The sequence below is a fragment of the Cavia porcellus genome, unplaced genomic scaffold (genome assembly GCF_034190915.1).
Source record: "Cavia porcellus strain 051 isolate PalLab524CR breed Dunkin Hartley unplaced genomic scaffold, mCavPor4.1 scaffold_23, whole genome shotgun sequence".
Classification (NCBI taxonomy): domain Eukaryota; kingdom Metazoa; phylum Chordata; class Mammalia; order Rodentia; family Caviidae; genus Cavia; species Cavia porcellus.
The window spans coordinates 23,986,204-24,001,572 of NW_026947506.1; positions in this window are offsets into that span (position 1 = coordinate 23,986,204).

Consider the following 15,369-nt stretch of genomic DNA (forward strand, 5'->3'; position numbering starts at 1 on the left):
GTCATTCAGATTTATTTTCCATAGGCAAACTTTTCTGTGACTTTTATTGACTCAGGGAATGGTTGGTCCTGTCTTTTCTCTACTATGTCTAATAAAATTGCTTCCAATAATCTGACATAAAGATATCATCCTCTCATCTTTTAGTGCTTCATGCGTTTTTCTCAATTTATGTATCATCTTAGTCATTGCGATGACGAGTAGATGAGTTGCATAGTGACAGAAAAGATCTATTTTTACCCTGAATTTCTTATTTCTGTTGTTTTTGTTTTTACGCTTTTTTTAAAGCACATTTTTGACATCATAAAAATGAACCTAATGTTGTTGTTTCTAAACCTTATTTGTGAACTTCTGAGATTAATCAGGACCCTGGAATTAGAGATCGGCTTTCTCCAACAGATCTTTCTATCCTAAACAAACTATTCTTCAGAATGGGTACAGTTCAGGATCCACAGTGCTTATATAGCTACTGAACACATAAAACCTGACTAGTTCAACCAAGAGACTGAATTTTAGATTTCATTTAATTTTTTACTCATTTTGAAAGTAACGTATTGCCTTGCCATTAATATATTTGACAGCACAGTGTTACATAAACCTCTTTGAAGCTCAGCATCTTAGAAAATGAAAGCCCTAAGGATTCACTCTAAACTTATAAAATCATAATTCTACATATATCTTGGGGTTACACAGGATGGAACTTTTAACAAGTCTCTCCATGGTCTTTACTAGACACTAAGATGATCTTACATAGTTCATTTGGTACCATTCAGTAATGATGAGAAATGGACTGAAGTAGGTAATGATGATATATTGTAAGAGTTTTAACACACACTCAGAAGCAGTGTATTCTGTACATTATAAAAACTCTTACTGATCCTTGTTTGAGGTAGCGCTGCCAATCACGTGTACTTTTCTATTTCACCCACCCACAGAATCCTTCTCAAACAGGTTCCCAGAAACTCCTAACAAAGGCTCAGTCCCACACAAGACACTTCTGCTGAATTGACAACATGCTTTTCCTGAGAAAGGACAGGGGTGAATATGTTAGACACTACGTGTCCTATGCTCTAAATCACAGAAGTGCACGCTGCTGGATGTGGCTACTGGTAGAACACAAACAAATGAATATGACTATATCCTACTAAAACTTCATGAATGCTGAACTTTGATGTCATATAATTTTCCCATGTAATAAAATACTGCTTTTCTTTGGAGTTTTCCAACTATGTACAAATGTAAAAACTATTCTTAACTCTTTGGGCATAAATAGGGTATCAGGATGGACTTGACCATAGGTGGTAGTTTGCCAATCTTCCATCTGGGTGATTTCTAAGGTCACTTGCATTCTAATATATAGGGAATCAAGGATGTTTTTGGCTGTGAAAATTTTGGAATAGGATATTAGTATATGTAACCTGGCTATTTTGACTTTTAGGATCTCCTTGGGTTATTAGGATCCACAGAAGTCAGGATAGAAAACACATCTATACTAGGGATGCTTATATGAATTGAAATCTCTACAACATGTGTGATCCACATATGCATAGGCCTGAAAACAAAGAGTTTTGTTAGTCTTGGTACATTCTGAATGGGATAACAGAAGATCATACTACTGGGGGGCTTATAAACAACAGAAATACATTCCTCACAATTCTGGGTACTGGGAAGTTCAATATAAAGTTGCCATCAGATGTAGTATCTGGTGAAACCCCCTTCATGGTCCACAGACCTTGTCTTTTTGCCTTTATACTCCACTGTCAGAGGGGTAAGGGAGCATTCTGCAGCCTCCTTTTAAGAGCATTAAATCCGGGCCCCAATCACCTGGTCCAGGCTCACCTGCAAATATCACCATGGCACCTGGAACTAGGTGTCACTTGTCGGAATTTTGAGGGGATGCAAATATGCAGACTGCAACACAACACTTCAATCTATATTTGAAAATTTTAAAGGTTCTGAAGTGAATTTCTACTGAATTTTGTTTCAGCATAGCATATCAACAAAACTTAATTTGAGAAGATTCCGGAAATGATTTTATTTTTAACAAAAGAAGCAGGATTCTATTTACATATAAATTGCAATTATGTCTTAAGAACAATATTTCTACAACTGTAATACTTAAGCATTTAACTTCATCTATGTATATCGAAATATATAGACAGGCAACTAAAGCAAAAATTTGCATCGTGAGGATTCCCCAAGCATCGGTTACTGTCATACAATAACATTTGCTCTCCACTTTCTTCTCCGTAACACTCAAGTTTCTAAGCAAGGCACAGTATTTGGATAAAGGCTCCATCTCAGCAAGGCTTCACATTTCTCAAATCCGCACATAAGGCTTTGCTTATCTACTCACTACTGTTAGTATTAACTCCACGCACATCTTACCTTTTTCTTCATATTCAATTATTAGGCAGTCAAAAATATAAGTTAAGTGTCAATATGTGATTCTGACCTATTAAAATTTTAAGGGCATTTCACTCTTTTTCAGTTATTATTGTGGGTTTTTCAACTTTTCTTTGTTTTCCTATGCAAAAAATTGGAGTATATTCTCACATGCATTGAGTGGTCAATAAATGATACAATTTTTAGATGAATTGCAATTATGTTCTTAGAATATGTTTCTACAGCACTACACTAATTTTAGTTAACATTTTTTTCTATGCATACAGTGGATAAGCAATGATAGTACAAGTCATTCTTTTTAAATAGAAATTTCCTTCTTCTGAAAAGTCTTTCTTAATCTTCATAATTTGTTTTACTGTATTTTTCATTTATATATGAATAAGTGTTATCTATGTATCTTAGTTGTTTTAAAGACATATATGGATTATGAAAGCAAATTAGAAAAGTATTCTCCAGCTAATATTCATGATTCCAACATATTTAATAAAATCTTCTCAAAAAAATGGGAAATTACTAGGAGCCTCTGACTGGGTTGGTAATTACTATCCTGGGGCCAAGTTGACATAATAATTTCAGCAATACTAAAACTTGAAACCCAACAAACAAGACAAATTAGGTAAAGATTTGAAAACACATTTATCAACATTAAAAAGGAAAAGTATTTCATGCATGCATATTAGTCAATTTTTGAAGTAAAATTTGCTACAGTACTGAAAACAGTAACTTCACTAAAAGACAAATAGAAAAAGAACTCTTCTTTCCTTCTTGAGTTCCAAATATAAAACATATTTAAGCATTATGTAAATATAAGAAAAGTAGACCTCCACTATATTTTAAATAAAAATGTTCATGTTTTGCCTCATCTAGACTGTGTCACTTCTAAAAATTTTGTAGGTGACAATTTTAAAAGTTTACTTATTTTATAGATAGTGAGCAAAGTCTTGAAAGGTAAGTGATTCATGTTTATTAGCAGGAGAACCTGTATAGGAACCCTTAGAAGATGGCTGCTTATGTTACCTGTTACGGCATGAGTTAAAATCATGAAGGCCCTGTTTTTGATCCCCAGTACTGTCCTTTTTCTCCCAAAAAAGTCACACTTATGGTATATATGGTATTTATATTTTTGTGTGATTATTTATCTGATTCCGATAATAATCAATGCAAATTTTACCCTTAAGTTCAAAATTTAACTTGCCATACTCCTATGGAATTATTCTTCTATTTGATCCATCTGATACGTGGTTAAAAAACATGAATAGGTGACAACTATTTACCACAGCTATCTTGAAATTTTTTAAAACATAAAATATACTTTGCTACCAAGCAATATTCCAGGTACACAAGTGTCTAACAGGAAAATATTTTCACTTGGATGATAATCATGATGAACCAAAACTTAGTAAAAGGGGGAAAGATTTCAGATTTCAGAGTTTAAATGTTTCAGTATAATGAACTCTTCTGACAGCCTATGGGCTTTGAACCTGTTCTCTCACAAATCAAAGAAATGGACAATGGAACATGGCATGGTGCTACTGTAAAGATGAGTGAAATGGGGGGGGGGGGGCTGGGGATTTAGCTCAGCAGCATAAGTGCCTGCCTTGCAAACAGGCAGTGTGAGTTCGATCCCCGGTACTGACAGAAAGGAAAAAGAAGAAAAAAAAAAAAAAAAAAAAAAGAATGATGAGTGAAATGGTTTGTGTAATACTTGGTAGACTATTTGAAGTAATATTCACTCAAAGACAGTATGCTTTCTCTTTATCTGTTGCTCTTTGCAGGAGGTACTGCAGTAATTCCCTAAATATGACTATATTTATCTGACAGAATTATTACAGTTTGACATTCCTAGCTGTTACAATTACTTAAACAAGGATGATATATAATTACTGAATTATAAAGCCATTAGCCCAAGAGGTTAAAAATCATCACAAGAAACTCAAATGTTTTCCCATTCCTTGTGACCACTGGAGCCAAAAGTGGATTGATTAATTCACCTTCTGTAACTTATGAGAAGTAAACAAAAAAAAATTTCAAAAGAGTCAGACTGCAGACTTCTGGAGAAGTATGACTAGTGGATTAGTATTTTTTTTATGAAGAAGAGAGGTTGGGGATCCCTGTTCTGACAGCTCATTGAATGATTCTCCAGAGTAGGGAGGAAAGAATTTGAAATTCTAAACTTCAAAGGGAAATAATATGGACTTATCACCATGCAATAAATAAGTAGCCTTGCTTTACACACCAACCTCACAGTTATTGTTAGATGCCACCGGTTAATTAGAGAAAAACATATTTGGCTAATTTCCCTTCAAATTCACCATCAATGTCAACACATTTGGATAATCCTAAAAGGCTGGGAATTTACAAGTCATAAACATTTAACAAAATAGCTAAGCTTCTTAAAATACTTTTCCCATCTGTGTTAAACCACAAAAAATCTAACCGGAACAGCATTATATCCTGCAGCCTACATGAGCTTTTATTTGAGATAGTAGGTCACTTAGGGCTCTATGCTTGAAGTGTAGGGGGAAAAATAGCACAACACACACACCAAAACAAAATTATATCAGATTTTTGTTATTCTGATAGCCCAATGAAAATAAATTAATATTTTATAGTTAAGCAGTCATTTGCCTCCCTTCTACCCCCTCTGTCTCTCTCTCTGTCTCTCTCTGTCTCTTTGTCTCTCTCTCTGTCTCTCTCTGTCTCTTTGTCTCTCTCTCTGTCTCTCTCTGTCTCTGTCTCTCTCTCTCTCTCTCTCTCTCTCTCTCTCTCTCTCTCTTCTCTCTCATACACACACATACACACAGAGACACACAAACACACATTAATATTCAGTTTTTGTATGGAAACCACATTATCAACGTTGTTCACTCTCTCTCCCTCTCTCTCCTTCCTCTGAGTTGAAGCCAGAAGTGGCTTGTATACATTCCTTAAATTCAAAAGGTCTTTCCATACCAGGAGACTACATATACGCCTAGAATACCCTTTGTGCACAAAATGCTGGTCCCTTTCTCCTTCAGTTCAGTTCCTGGCTTAGATGCTTTTATTTTAAAGAGGACTTCTGTCATTACTTTTCCATCAAGTTCTTCTTCCTTTGGCATTTTCTCTCACGTATTCAGCTCTTGTGTTTCCCTTTCCTTATTTGTAAGTTTAAAGATATAATGTACACTATATGCAGATTACATTTTTTCTTTTATTGTGGTAAAAGAGTTAATATATGATTTGCCCTCTTAACTGATTTTTACTCTTGTATTCAACATCTATGCCTCATGATTAAAATTATAAATCTATTTCATTCACCCACAGCCACACGAACCCTAGCATAGTACCTGGTACACAATAGGAACTCAGTAGAGATTGGTTATGCATCAATCCACAAAGAACAAATGAATAAAGAATGGATGGATGAGTCCTTGCTCTGTGATAATTTTTTATTCTAAATCAGTACAATTTCCAAATGTCATCATCCTGTCAAACTGTGCCACTGTCTATAAAAATCTAACAGGTTATTACTTGGATTTTAGGGAACTTTGATAATATTTCAATTGATGATTTTTTCAACTACAATAGCTGAAATACCCAGTGTACGTGTAAGCACATCACTTTTCTCAGTAAGAAAATAAATCCCAGGTGACTAGAAGAGTCATAATATTAGAGAGTTGATACAGTGTTTAAAAATCTCCCTGTGGCATGTACATACCTCCTGCTTTTACAGTTTGGAAGAAACCACAACCATTCATTCTCTCAGCCTTTCCCAGATGCTCAACCCCTGCTCATGGAAACCCTGAATTCCTACCTCAAGCTCCACAGCCTCACTTATAGGTGCCACCCAACCTCCCACCACCCGCCACCCTACATCCGGCGACCTGACACTTGCTTTTTCTTGTTCTCAGCTCAGTGTATTCTGGTCACACACACTCGTGCCTGACTCCATTTCTACTTGTAGCACAACCTCCAGTATCTTTATGAAATTTCTTAGAAACCATACTTCATTATGAGCAGATTTATTTGCATCTGCGAATGTTCATTACTGTACAGTGAAGCCTATCCTTTATACTCCAGCGACCTCCATGAATAAATACTTAACTTAGTGCACTAAAATTCAGGGCTTTGGTCCCAGAGAAGCTTCCTAATCACGGATCAACTTCCATCATTTTACTTCTCTACAGTGGAAGCCCATAGAGATTAGTGCCATCAGATTTTCCACTGTTATCATCCTTCAGAATTCACCATTTCTTTACTCCAACGTTTCTGCATCTGATTCACCACTTCTTTCTCTGTGCATTCTCTTTTATCATTATGAGTAACTTAATTTAGAATTTAGAGAAAAAATGCTGCATCAATATGTGGTCAAAAATATAAGGGGTACCAAAAAGTCAGAAAAAAAAATAGTATGGAAAAGAGTCTGAAAGTTTTCAGGACAAAGAACTGATAAAATTTGAGAGATAGATACACTAATTGCCCCAATTTGATCATAATACACTGTACATATGTGTTAGAATTACAATACTATGCCTCACAAGTTCAAATACTGTATGTCAGTTTAAAATGAAAAAGAAAAACTACAAACAGAGTGGTATATTATTGTCTGTGATGATTATTAAAAATTTTAATGATGTGAAATGTGTAAAACATAACAATACATGAAATGTAGTGAACAATCTTTTGTAGGAAAAAATACATAAGGTTTTATGCAGACTTGGGCTCTATTCAAGGGTATTTCATTGTTTAAAATCTCTAGATTTTATCATGTAGTTTCATTTCTAAGACCAAAATATTAATACAGTATTAACATAAAACTCATGGTATTTAAATGAATTTCATAGCCTTACAAAATAATTACAATAGAAGCTTAGTCTGAGAAATAAAGTACAATAGATAACTGCCCACGTGTCCATAAATTGTAGTGATTTTTTCCAAATCCTTCATACAACATTTATATTAGCAAATAGGTTAAGAAAATTGATATTCTAATTCATCACCATGTATTTCCTCCATTTCTTTGACCTTCCACTCCAGTAACCATCAGCTTCTAATGAATACGGTCCTATCCTGGATTCCAACGTTTCCAAGATCTCAAACGTGCCCATCTGCTCTGAGCATAAGCTGATTATAGACCACACAACAATCTACCTCTGTTTCCTGAATTAGCCTTTTGCATTCAGTGAGATTTCCTCTTATTCAAGTTTCATTTTATTTCTCATTGAAAAAGAATAATTGTATGTAACACTGTAAAGTTTCCATAAATGTACATATTATGGAATGATGAAAGAAGGCCAATTAACAAAGTCATCGCCTCGAGTAATTGTTACTTCTTTAGAGTGTGTCATGTTTTATGTCAGTAGGCCCCAAGCCTCATGCATTTGCATTATGCAATTGTGATTGGTTCATTGTCTAGCATTTGGATTGGTGGTGTGAGTGCTACACCTACCTAGGGGTGGAGTCAGGATGTGATGTAATGGTGGAAAGAAGGCATATCTCAATCGCCCTCTTGCTGGTTTCTGCCTTGCTGTTTGCAGTCACCATGAACTGCGGCCCCACCATGCCATGCTGCCTTGGAGCCAACAGAGTATGGACTAAAACCTCTAAGAACTGTAAGAAATAAACCTTTCCTTACCTCATTTTGACTGTCAGGTATTTTGTCACAACAATGAGTAAAAAGTAACTAAGACAGAGTGAGAACATTTAACATTCTTTTTTTAAAAGCAAATTTAAATAGTTAATATTGTTAAATTGCTGTGCAACAGAACAGCAAGACTCATCCTTTTTATATAACTGTGACTTGCACCCACTGACATCCAGAGAGACATATAAGATCTCAATAATATGTGGAATCTTAAAACATTGGTCTCATTGATACAGGGTATAGAACGATGGATTCCTTTATTTATTTTCTAATGATCCCTGCCACTTTATACACTGAAATAACTATTTTTTGTGAATTAAATTTTCCTATATGTTTCCTTATTAATAGAAGAATTTGAACTTTTCTTCTTAAACATGAGCTTTTTCATCTTTTCCTGAGTTTTGTCTTTTTGTCTCATATAAATTTCCACATATACATGTACACAGATCTATTTAATTGAATTGAATGAACCTGTCTCCACATTAGATCCTTTACTAACAGGACATGGTACATTGCTTAAAATCCTGGCACCAATTTTTTTTTTATTTATTACTTTTATAAAAATTGATTTAGTTATTTGTGACTATATTCCTGCATACTAAGTTTCAGTAAATTTGGAGAGTGCTTTCAAGCATCCTATTAAAATTTTCATTTACACTGACATGTGGTCTAATTATGAAAATTTCCATTATTTCCATTTATTCAGATGCGGTTTTGTTTTTTAATGTATTTTAAATCATATTTCTATTTATTTTATAGATTTATGGAAGATATTATGGTATCATATTTTATTGTATTTCTTATATACTATTTCTAAGATGGTAGAAACTATTTCTAGGTTAATTTTATAAAAGGTTATTTTTCAGATGTCTTTAGTTTTCCTAAAGATTTTTTTTTTCGCTTTTGTAAGATTCTCTTTGGTAAATGACCATATAATCTGTAAATAATTAGAGTCTCCATTAACTTTATCTGTTGTTCATTTTTTTTTTTTAATCTCAATACATTGACCAGGACTTCGGAAAGCTGCTTGAGTAATAATGATGGGCATTTTCATCCAGGATACAAACCTAAAGCAGACTCACCCAAATCCTTTTAGCAAAGGTAAATGTTTCACTCAAGTTATTGACAAAAAGCTTCATGAACTTAAGGAATGTTTGTACTAGTTTCTATTTTTCATTATAAGGGTGCCTTGAGTTTAATCAAATCACATCATGTTTTACAAATTTTGAGGCAATCACATTTTATTTCACAGGTCATTAGTGTGAGTAATTAAACTGAATAATTTTGATGGCAACCCATATTTTTCCTACCTGAATAAATGTTAATCATTATATGTTCTAACATAAAATTAGATATAATAAACTAACATTTATATAAATTTGCTTGAGTTGAAGAAGTGAAAAGGGCCTTATAGTTTGTTAATTTGCATTAAATTTTTATTAATATTAAAATTATATAACCCATATAAAATAAGGAAATTTTTCTATTTGTGTGTGTTTTATTTATTCAATTTAATTAGAAAAAAGGTTTTTCTAGCCTTGAAAGTCTGAAAGAATGTGCATAAGCCATCTAAGAAAAAGAAATTGAAAGTTAAGATGCTATTTTGTGTCATGTTGGCAATTTTATCGTAGATAGTTACATAGATTAATAACATTTTTAAATGTATTTGCCTGAAATTATTCATATAATTATTTTAAGATTATTGAAGCTATCTATATTTTCTTTTTTATTTTTGTATCCCTACTCCCTACCTTTCATTAGCGACAGACTTTTTAAACTTGTTTCTCTTTATAAAAGATTTTGCTTTCCTCTCCCCTATTATTTTGTCCATAATTTTTGCCATTAACATTTAATCTTTTCTTGTATTTGTGTTTATTCTAAAACTTTCTCCATTAAGCTTAAAACTTTACTGATTTCTAGTTCCTCTTTTTAATAAGTATGTTGAATGCTTTGGAATACTCTTTACATACTTTAGTTGTTTTCAGAATTGATGACTTCTTTATTCAATTGGAAGAATTTTATAGTTTTTCTACAATGTCATCAACGCAAATTTTATTACATTTTTTAGCTGCTTTTTCAATATTGATTTTTAAATTTATTACTTTAAATTAAAAAAACTATTGCTGCTTCTTGGGAATTTTGTACACAGTTTGTGCATTTAAAGTAGGAAAGTTACAAGTATGTTCAGAAATAATTTTAGTATTACTGTTTGGAGATATAATTATCTCTATAAATATGTCAACTAAAACATTTTATTATTTATTCTCTTATTCTATAACTTCATCTTTTTGTCTTAGATGCTCTGATAGTTCATTTTAATAGATGTGAAAATAGCTCTTTTGTAAAATTTAACAAAATTGTTTTACATATAAGCTCTTTCAATCTAGGATATATCATTTTTCTTAATTAAGGTAAAAATCTCTGTAAATGGTTTCACAATTATTTTCTTCTATGTATTTTTATCTGTCCCTTTGTAGCTTTTTATTTATATATGCTAATAATTCTCTTTTTCACTTCAAGCCTTTCCAATTTCATTTAAAATTTTCCTTTTTTGGCTCAAAATTTATTCTTTTGAATAAAATTGTGTTAAAACAGTTTAGTTGTTCTTCTGTTGTATCCACAATACCATTCAATACCTACCTTTTGAATTCTTAATCTACTACGTTGTTCATATTTCATTTTATCAGGTGGTTTTTGCCTTAGGAATTGAGATACCATCCTGACACGGAGACATCACAATTTAAACTAAGAGAGGTTTATTTTGGCTTACGGTTTCGGAGGGCTAAGTCATAGTCTGCTATCTTCAAGGATAAACAGCATGGTGGGAAACTAGGTGGAAGCAAGCTGCTCACATCATGGAGACCAGAAAGCAGAGAGAGAAGTCAAGGAGACCAGAGGAAGGAGATCGCCTCTTGGAGGTCACGCCTCCTGGGAATCAGCCTGCAGCCAGGCCCTACCTGACTGAGTACATCATCCCCTCCATCCAATCACCTTACAAAAGCCTTTGCCTCTTTGAGTATGAAAGTTCTGCAGGACATTCCAGGTATAAATCATAGCAATCCTTGTAAATATCTATTCCTGTTTCTTCTTATCAATATCCTAGCTTGCCTCTTTGAGAAACGTACTGTGCTGACTTTTAAGTTCTCCATAAGCAATTTTATTTCATGGAAAAATAAATTGTTCAAATTTTGCCTCCCTCTTAAGGGAATCGCTCTCCCCAGAGATTTTATTTGTAATTTTTAGAAGCTCCTGCTTGCTTAGCTGATAATGTACACTCTGGGAAGGACTGAACACCAGACCCTACCTGTGATCATCTTGATACCTTTATGGAGTGGATTACGGCTATTGAAAGGAGTCTCTCATGCCAATCTCTGCCCCATTATTCCTTACTTAACCAATGCCAAACAGATGGCACTGTCTCGTAGAAAACCTCTCTGTGCCCCCATACCTGCACAAATTGTCCCCAAATGCTGTGTCTTTTTCTTATAAATTAGATCTGGGACAGTAATGGAGGAGAAGGCAGATTGAGTAGCTGACAAAACCATCAGTACCTGTTGAATTCCACTTGTTAATGACAAACAGGAGAGAGGACTGTCCCTGGCTTACTCTTGGCAAGCCTGAATTCTGACTCAACCTGGCACAAGAGAGGGCAATGATTCACCCACTGAGGGGTCCAGGAGGGCAGTTTTCAAGGCACACATAGAGATATAGTAAAAGGAGTTCACTCTTGAGCTTTGTGCTTCTTTCTCTGGGCTGCTGTATCTACCCAAACCCATCATTCCTAGATGGACCCGCCTTCTCTTTTCCAAGGTTTTCCCAGAATATAACAAAAGGTCACATGTTTCCACAGCATCAGAACAGCACTCCATGGGAAGAGAATTATGTAGACTTTGATCTTTTACTATCATGGGATAACCCAAATTACTTCCAGGTATTTCTCATAGATATACTACTCTTCATATTATAAACCTCTATTGACTGTAAGTAGTTTTGACTGATAGTTTACAAAAGATAATGTATCTTTTGTTAAAAAGTAAATGCTAAGGGCTGGGGATTTAGCTCAGTGGCATAAGCGCCTGTCTGACAAGTCAAGGTTGTAAGTTTGATCCCCAGTACCAAAAAAAAAAAAAAAAAAAAAAAAAAAAAAGTAAGTGTTAATGTGTTTCTTTTATTTTTTGTTTTCTACTGAAATCAGTGTTTTTTTAGGAAGCATATGTAGTATTTAAATTCCTCAAAAGTAACTTTTTACATACTTTATTATATTACTAGTTTCATATTTAAAACTTTATGTTATTGGTTATATTTTACCATATCATGACCAATCATTCTTTTATTTTAATATTTAATTCTCCTTAATGTTTAATTTTAATTTAATAAAAAACTATATTAAAGTTGTGCAACATGAAGTTGTGATATATAATCCCAATGAAATCCTTACTATAGCTGAGCCAGTTCACACACTTTCATTTTTTCTTTAATTTTTATACTTAATATTTCTTTGATTACTGCCACAACTTGACTTTCTCAAATCATTTTTATGGAGTGCTATTATTTAAGAAAATATAACATTTTCTTTTAATAATAATAGAAATGGCAGATGTATACTTTACCAACAATTCTATAAAAAATTATAAGATTAAAAATTTAATGTTCTAGATAAATAATGTAGCAAAACAAATTATATTTCCATTGGTTGTGTTGTTTATTCTGGTCTTTCTTTCAAGAAAGTACATGAGAAAAACAAAACAACATTAAAATAATGTCTCCCTAGTGTAAGAAATGATGAGTACATAAGATACAAAATCCTCAATAAATACAGTGCAAGGGTTAGGGTTAGGGTTAAGGAAAGGGAAAAATATCTAAATTTATATAAACACACTTAGGATAGCTAAGATGATTGTGCTACAAATTCTATAAGTTCTTGGAACAAAACAATTAACATTCATAGGATAGGAACAATTTTGCATATTTGTGTCTGGTGATCTGAGGAACTCCTGGAGATCACTATGTAAAATAACAATCTTATTTTTCTGTTCCTACCACCTTTTAAGGCCCATATTGTTATTGTTTTGGGTTCTTTGCTATTGTTATTTATTTGTCTTTTTTCTTTCTTGTTGTTCTAGTAATCTGTTTTGTTTTGATTTCCCACTAATGCAAAAAGGATATGTGTATCTATAGAGGCTTATACATGCCTTAGAACTTCTAAACAGTTCATGAAAATTACTTATATTATGCATGATGAAATGAACAACCCCTTTGAAAAAAAGAGACATTATGATACCCATTGCTGATTCTGTACTGTCATGCTGTGAAATCCAGTAATGCTTCTATTCTTTGTTCAGAGTGGTTAATTTCAACATGCATTAAGGTATGGACAGCTGTTTTGAGAACAAGAAACATTAGGGTAGCCAATGTTGATTTTCCTATTGTCTGGTTTTGAAGGCTTGTAATGCCTGCATTACTCTGTTCTGATCAGTTTTATACAATTTTGTTTCATATGAATTCATTGTGTGTGAAGATATAGACAAATATTTAGAAGAAACAAGAAACATTATGGTAGCCACCGTAAAAAAAAAAATAATAATAAAATAACTCAAGGAAGAGTCTCTTGGGCTCATGTTATGGGTGAATGCTTCCCTCTCTGGCCACCAGAACTTCCAGGAAGTTAGAAAATTTAAAGTAGGGAAAAGAATGAGTCACAAGATCATCTTAACCTCATTACTGAAATACAGATTGTGTCAAAAATTTGGGGAAAAAAATCACCACAATTCATGCATACATGTGCAATTATCTTGTAGTACTCTATTTCACAAATTAAGCATCCACTGTAATTATTTTCTGAGGTCATGAAATCCTTCTAGAAAAACAACATTAAAATGCCGTGAGTTTTATGTTAATACTGTATTAATATTTTGGCTTTATAAATGAAACTGCATGATAAAATCTGGAGATTTTAACAATGAAATTCTCTTAAATAGAGCCCAAGAAGGGCAGTATGCATAAAACATTACATGTCTTTTCCTATAAAAGACTATTCACTACATTTAATGCATTGTTTTGCATATTTCACATCATTAAAATCCTCATAATCATCACTGACATTATCATACTATTCTTTTTTGTAACTTCTCTTTTTCACTTTAACTTGACTTATAGTATTTGTACTTGTTTGTGAAGCACAGTATCATAATTCCAACACACGTGTACAATGTGTTTTGGTCAAATCAGTACAATTAAAGTATCCATCTCCTCAAATGTTATCAATTCTCAATATTGGGAACCTTCAAACTATTTTTCTCTATGGGTTTTTGAGAGGCACACTAAATTGTTGTAGGCTATAGTTACCCTCTGTGTTACAGAACATTAGAACTAATTCCCACTTAACTTTATTTTGACACTAGTTAACCAAAATCTCTACTCCCTCTTTAGCTACCCTTCCTCACCTCTAGAGACCTTAACTCCAGTCTCTACTTCCATGTGATCTACTTTTTCAGATTCCAAAAATACTGAGAATATTCAGCACTTGTCTTTCTGTGCCTGATTTAGTTCACTTAACATAATTTAGTTCAGTTCCATTGATGACTGCAGATGAAACAACTTTGTGCTTTTTATTGGCTCAATAAATCACTCTTCTGTTAAAACCTATACTTGCTTTAGACCTACAGAGTATTGGAAACTATAAGATAATAGAAAGAACTAAGTATTCACCTGCTTCACTGTCAGACTGAAGGACTTTTTTGGCTGCCTGGGGTTATTAAAGATGCATTTTAGTAACTCTCTTCTGTTGGCTGTGATTCTTACTATTCGCTGCCTGTGAGGGCTCCCAATACCTCTTGCACTGAATCTACAACACAATTCTTCTTTCATGGACTGATTCAAAGCTAATCTTTTAGAAAAAGTGTCCTTCAGTGTTCCCCAAATATATTTCTTGCTCCATGGACCATTCTTAGGAAAGTTGTTATTATGCCTAAGAGAGTGAGCCAGACTTCTGTTGGACACAAAACTCTGCCTTACACACTCATATTTTCATTCTTAGCAGGTCATTGTGTGTGTGTGTGTGTGTGTGTGTGTGTGTGTGTGTGTGTGTGTGTAAATGTTGCACTGGACGTTACTTTCCCTGTGACATTTCTTTTAAAAGTGCAAATTCCTAGAGAAGAGTCTCAGGAAAGCCTCAATACATTAGAAGACAGTCTAGACTGTATCCCTGTGATAGGAGAGCTCCCAGCACAGTACTAGTGTCTTAGGCAAAAGAATGGGTGATAGAACAAAGGGAATGATAAAAATGAAACCAGATCATAATTTTTATCCTTTGATTTTCAGCATTTAAAAACTATGGCACATGT